Here is a 7,644-nt window from a genome sequence, read left to right on the forward strand (position 1 = left end):
ATTCGTTTCGCAGTACTATTACGTCACATTAGCTAACAGAGTGTAGTTAACGAGCAGTACCGCAGCACATTAGGTACCGTAAATCGTGCTGGTCATTCCTCTTTAATTATCGCGTTAGCAGTGAAATCTGGCTGCTGGTCGAATCACAGGCTGATGTCCGCGGCTAGCTTGACTCGAAAGGCCAGAAAGAGGAACGATCTTCGGGTTCTCCATTACACGATCCGCGCCTGGGGCCTCGGTTCCACCACGTATGGCTCGAGATTCATGCCAGCCCCATGCTTGGATCATGTAGCGAGGGCCTTTAGAGAGCTGTAGAGAGTCGTTGATCAGAGGCGAGGTTATCTCTTGTCTCTGCAAGAGGCGGTCGAATGAAAGGCACCGACAACGTCCAGCAGCGGACCATACATCAACTCGCGGCTTGAGTAAATAAGCGGTGCTCTGCTCGATCTTCTCTCTCCCTATATACTTACTATCTTCCCGACTCGCTTCTAAGTGTTATACCACCGATCCAGCAAGTTTTATCTCTCTACTATTTCAAAAATAACTGCGGCAAAGACATTTTTTCAAGTTTACAGATAAATGTGGCATGCGTATGTACCTCTTGATCCGTCGATGATCTATTTCTGTTTATTCTTTTATCTATATCACATCAACAATGTTATATATTGTTTATAGTTTACTCGCTGCTCGTATTCGTATTATCATTTATCGTTCACGCTAGTTTTCAAAGTTATGACACGGCCGAGATAAAATTGCAATGTTGTTGCAACTTTTACGATGTTATAATTCAATATCACGTCAATGGCTCGATCTCTTGTGTAACTTAAAAATTATATCTTTTTTGCATGATCCGAGCATATGCTTAGATACGTAATTTATTATATATCAGATTGATCGATAAACTATGTCATATTATTTTAACACTATTTTCAAAACGTCTGTATTTCCAACCAAAGTATTAGGTATATTTTAGTTCGTACTTTTAACTAAAACAAATAAATAACTGCTCAAATATCTCTCGACAAGTTATTGGTACGAGAGTTGTATATTCATAGTTGGTTAAAAGAGGAAAACGAAAGTTGCTAGTACCAGCAAGGTGCTAAAACGAGAGTGGATAGTTAACGGCTGCGTGCCCGATAAATTGCTCATTTGTAACAACTATTTTCTCAAGTTCTTATTCGCAAGGAGAAATTCATTGCACGAATCATTCTTTACTTTATTAATATACATATGTATATTAGATTATATTGCTACGGTAATTACAGACACGAAGTCGTATACCTAATAAGCGATATCGCAATGATATATCTTTCTTATTTATATGTTTGTGATACACTTTCCTTTGTATTCTGAATTAATTTCGATAGATCATCGATCCCATGACTTTTGAGAGACACTTTCGAACATACGCGAATATCTACAGCGAGAGAAATTGAATTACTAAGTTTGTTCAATTTTCTTTGTGTAATGCATCGAATATAAGTTTTCCAACTTGTCCAAAACTTAATATAGTCAGCCATAATTTCAGATATAATTCTTCTCACACGTTTGGAGATCGTTCGTACTACAAGTTTTACAGTTTTCACTATTAAAATGATATTTTGTGGAAAACCAGTCTGTTGGAGCACTACAGCGAAGAACGGTTTCCCTCTTTACGTAGGAACGTTTCGCGCGTGTTTAACATATTCAAACGTGTAAAAGGGGATTTGACGCGTAACGGTGCTTTCCTGCTTCAAATTTACAGAAAATCGCAGCATAATTTTGTAAACAGCATGATCGGCACTCAATGTCGATGTCGTCGAGCTATCGAGCGTGTAACGCGCCCGTTCGACAGTAAACAGAATGAAGCAGAAACGTGGCTGTTTCGTCGTTGGTGCTAGCGCGAAAACAGGCAGGACAGCTTACCTACCACCAACGTTTTCCTGTCACGGGTGTAAACGCATTTGTACACGAATATATTTTAAACATATATTCTGTGCTGCAGCATACGATAAACGTCTCTAAAATAAAATAGCTATCCGGCCAACAGATAAACCGGTAATATGTTTCAGGAGTAAATGGCCGGATCCTGATAAACACAAGTTATGCGCTTACGCGCAATGTCTTTTCGGTTGTCCAATAAATTAAAGCCCTTCCCTTCCCTGTCCCGCTTCTCTTCCTTCGCTTCGAACGAAAACCCAGAGGCCGTGAAGAGAGTGTTAGTATGATTATAATTTATTCTTGATTAGCATTAATCCTCAGGCCTTCTGTCTCCCTTTTTCTCTCTTTCGACATTAACTTCCCCATAGCTTTTACTGGGCCGTTGGTCCGACCGTAACTTACACTTATGATTATTAATGTCGACATTTATCAGAGATTGGCACGAGAATCTGAAACGTAAAATAGAATGGTATATACATAAATACAATTCAGACCAGTGCCATACGTGAAAGTACCTCGAACTAAAACTACACTCCCGTCTTCCTCTGCAATATTGCTAGAATACTCGCAACAACTGTATAACATGTACGTATTTATAATCGGTAAGTGCTTGTCTACTATATTTTCATTTATTCTTTTTTTTCTTTCGGCCGTACATTATCTTTATTCGTTGTCAAAAACCATTATATTAAATTTTTAAATACTGTGCGGTACAAATACCTATAATCATTTCTTCGAACGATAATTGAATTTGTATGATTTGATTACACAAACATCAAAAAGAATTATACACATATTATATACAATTTGAAAGAATTGTACGCGATCGAACGCGGAAGCATTTAAATTTATACTATCGAATGGAAATTCGAAATCAAATAACACTATGAAATGAATATTGTGGAAAACTATTCGCACGAACCGCATTTGGCTCATGTTCGTCATTCGTTTGTTCCAAGTTACTACGATATACCGTTTTGTTGTCTATTCATTTAACGAAACATCCTATTATGAAAGATATCATAACATTCCAACTAATTACAATTATAAGAAGTGACCGATCCATATCGACGTCTTGTATTTGCTCGAATGATATTATTTGCCGGAAAGCCAATCTTAACTGTGGTAAGAAAAAGCATTAATAACTGCGCGCGTCAAAATGTCACCAGGTCTGATTAATGGATTTACTGTTACATTGACTGGTGATGAATGAAGAATATATTGTTTCTGGATATGTATGATTAAATAATAAGCTTATTTACCTTGTATTTAATATTTGCAGAAGACCGGGATTTTTCAGTCAAAGATTCTAATTTCCATTAAGATTACTTAATACATCTCTTAACGATATCGTATGACACAAGCATCTAAATTTATGTTTTTAAAATTACTAAATCATAAAATAATTACAAAATAATAAATAATACTGTGATTGCAAACACGGCATTCCATATTATTTCATATTATTATATATATATTAATTGCTTCGTAGAGAGAAAATTTTATTTGATATTAATAAAGAGTGACCTAGACTTTTAAATTAGGACTTAAAGTTCCATCGGTTAAACTAATAGAACAGTTAGAGGGTACTGGGTGAAAGTAGGTATTTAAGTTTAACATCCAAATACCGTTGCTACTTTAAAAAACATTAGATTCGTAGCGTGCATCCGTACGATTGATATTGATATCCAAGGATAAGAATTTATTGCTTTTTAGCAAGTTAAAGTTCGTCAGCTGTATGGCGCTAATCGAAATACAAACGTATATTTTCGCGCACATACAGGGAGTCGTGGTACACAGACACGCGTATTCCATGTGTATCCGCTCCCAAGACGAAACGACATTAGCCGCTCTTATCCATTCAAACAAAATGTCAAAGTGCCAGATGATAATGCGGAGAAGATAAATCAAGCATGCTGAAAAGATGACGGTGATAAATGTAAAGCCGTCTGCCAGGCGGCCCCGGAGATAGTTACTGAGATACACGACGAGTCGTGACTGATGGCGATGTCGTGAGATGTGGTATCATAATAATTCATAAAGGCCGAGGCCAGAGGCTTAATCGCTGATTAATGAAAGGACAGACTTGTCCCGATCTCGTTCTTCCTTTTTCTCGTTCTACTTCTCTTCCTTCTTTTTTCTCTCGCTACACCATAGTTGCTGCTGTGGTTGCTATTGCTCTTACTTGCTTTCTTCTTCTTCTTCCTCTTCCTCCTTTTCGTCCTCCACCTTCGATGCTTCTGCTTCTTCTTCTTTGTCGACAGTGCTGCCGCCTGACGTATGTACATGTACCAACCGAGCGAGACGAGTAATCCGACATGTGTTCGTTTGGGCGATAGAACCAATTAATGTTGCGGCGGCGACGCAACCGTCGAGTCCATATTTCACCGAGCCAACCTCCTTCCACAGAATTCCTCGACACAACTTCGAATCTAGAAGAGGTTACCCAAAGTCATCCGTAAAGCCTCCGCTACCAACCGCGTATACATATTAACCGCTCCAGTAACTATTTGATGATCACGTAAACGTGTTTGTTTCGCCACATTTTTTATTTTTTGTGTTATAGCTTGTGATCGATCGTTTTTGTTTTAACAATCTAAGGTAAAAACTTATGCGTGTATTTACGAGCTCTATCTTCAAATATTACAAGTTTAATTTACTATCGTAATTTCATCAGTTACGTTGCTTGTATATGTTTGTTATGTTTGTACGTGAAATATACGTGCAATTTATACGCAGTACTGGTATAAATTACTTCTCTGATAAATTATTTCTCTCGATACACTTATTTAAATAATTAAATATTAAAGCATTTACTAATTCTTAAAAAAGCGAATAGTCCAAGGAAACATGTTTTAACAGCTTCCAAGAAATTTCTCAAAATTATCATTCTGTTTCATATTAAGATATTCATAAAATTGTCTTTGAACGCGCTTAAAATAAAATACCGATCGAAAAAATCGCCTTGAACCTCCAAAGAAAAACATCAACTATGTGTCTGTTTTTTATAGATATGTATGTATGTATGTAGTTTGTAATAATGAAAGAGTATTATGTACTAATTGTAAGTATAAGGTTGCCAAGAATAGAATTGAAAACGTAAAACAAAATTATGCCTATATATATCGTAGATATATGCATGAAAACTACAAATAATGTTTGATTTCTGGCTGTTCGTAATTGTTGTTGTTTAAAAGAATTACAGTAAAGAAAGATAGCAGCTTTACCGACTATACAATGGCCACGTATTTACCGCCATCTGAAGCGATTCTCAACTAACTTGCAACTTGGAATTTGATTCTATTTAATTTAACCTAGATTTAACCTCATGTATTTACGATTCCGTTCATTTCGTCTACTCGTGATTTTTTTGATTTCATGCGTATTAAACACTATTGAATTACACTCAATAATATTTTGACAAATTTCACAAAGGATTTGTAACGGCACACGAGTCACAGGACAATTCAAATCGTACTGTTAATCAAGACCGTTAGGTTACAAGTAATGTAAGAACAAATAAACTCCGGGTAAAACATTGTCGTCGCTACATGCAACCGTCAAACGTAGACGAATTCGAATTTTCCGATTCTCCCCCGACCAGTATAAATAAACGGACGCGATCGCGAGCGATTTAGTATCGAAAAGTATCGAAGAGCATCGAAGAGTATCAACGAGTATCAACGAGTATCAACGAGTATCGAAGTGTATCTACAAGGTATCTCCGAGTATTTATCGAGTTACGCGACGAACATTAACGAGTATTTATTCCACGTTTTATATTTAGCACTAACGACTCACGTGTACGGCTGTAAATAATTTATTTATTTATTCAAAATATATTTGACGGACTGCGACAGCAATATTTCGTTCTCGTTATTTCGCACTATCTATCCTCGACCAATCCTCCACAGATTATTCACTATTGAAATACTAGATGTAAGTAATCACGAATAATCAGTTGTTGTATACCTAACTTTTAAAAGCTGAAGTGATTAACATATTTTATTTCAAATACGATATTGCATTCCATTCTGAACTAATTTGAAATTTCAGATGGACCCAGCTGCAATGCTGAGAAGACATCGCGTCTTGGAAAAAAGTCCTTTTTGGGTACGGCTTCTATTCAAAAGCTTGGAACAGTGTTTTAAGCCATTTTAATGGTTTAAGAACTTTTTACTTCGGGTGAATTATGTCACAATTTTTTAAGAAATACAAATACATATGTACAACTATAGTAGGTAAGGTGAAAGTAGTAGTATCTAGGTTTCTAATATTAATCATGGTAATTATGATTTGTAAGTCCCTCGATATTTGATATTAATGTTCATTTATGCATTGAAATCATATTTACTATCTGTCATGTTTTAACGATGGCTTTAAGTTTGCTTCAAATATTATATTAACTTATTATATTATATTAACAATTTAGTATCATGTATCGGCGTTATAAGCCTTCCAGTAAAATATTTAATATCTAATATTTGAAGATATGATTATCGATCGATGCATTCTTTATTTGTCTTAGAACGAACAAAATTCTTATCGATTAAATTTTATATTGAAAGTAATAAAAATGTATAAATATTTGATAGAATAATAATAATGAGAAACACGTATTTAACGTATTAATACAGCGCTACGTCGTTACTTCGATTCTTGGAGGGGTATAAACAAGTTAGTAAATGCAGTATTTGTGCGATGCTGTAACTGAGAAGGGAAACTATCCTCTCCATAAACTTTACAACTTGTATGTCATAACTTTTTCTTTAAAATAAACGAAACAAATATGTCGGGTGCCATTTTATGTAATAACGAGATTTCTTAATTAACTGAATAGTGCGTTGATTGGAATTAATTGATCGACGCTCTCATAGAAGTAACAGTACTTGAATACAGTTTCAAAGGAACGCCGCTACTCGTTGTAGATACAAGTAATTATACATACCAACCTCATTACGCTATACACTGTTTCTTACTTATTAATGCCTAAAAGATCGCTTAGCATTCCTGGAATAGAAATTCAAGAATTTCACTCGTATATTATTCATATCATGTCAGTGTAAATTGATTTAATTAAATATCTTTATTCGTTACGCCTAGTTGGTGATTTAGTGCTAGAATACAATTTTTGTTTTTCTTATTACATATTAACCTTCCAACGAGGAAACGCTATGTAAGAACACGAAAACAAGATTAATATACCGTTTACTTTTACCGGATGTTTCATTTCCGACTTTGTTAAACTACGTTACGCGTTCTAAGTAACTATAACAAAATACCGACACGAAAGCGAACAGTAAAGCAAAGAACTAAATTTCTACGTTCGTGTTTATTGCAAATTGAATCATAATTGAGAAAATTATACGTTAAGAAGCAAGTACATGGCACTATAATAACGAGCCTTCCTTGTTTTGCTAATTCATCCAGATTGCTTGGTGCTAAAGTCATTTCCGAGTGAAAACGAATCGAAGTAACGAACCGTCTGCTACGTCAAATTTCGTCACGGTACACGTGTACCCTTTTTCGTAGATGCAACAATGCTTATCGCGTTCAAAATCTCTGCCTCGTAACTTTGCTCTTTTGCCACGGATATAGAAACAGCGGTGGAGATTCGCCTACATTCTTCGGGTTTGTTCCGTAGGCCACGATTTATTGCTAGCTACTCGTGTATTTACGTGTTCGTGCGACCGAAACAATCTTGGTATTCCGCGTTCTGACTGA

This window comes from Bombus bifarius, unplaced genomic scaffold (assembly GCF_011952205.1).
Source record: "Bombus bifarius isolate JDL3187 unplaced genomic scaffold, Bbif_JDL3187 scf7180000008519, whole genome shotgun sequence".
NCBI classification, from domain to species: Eukaryota; Metazoa; Arthropoda; class Insecta; order Hymenoptera; family Apidae; genus Bombus; species Bombus bifarius.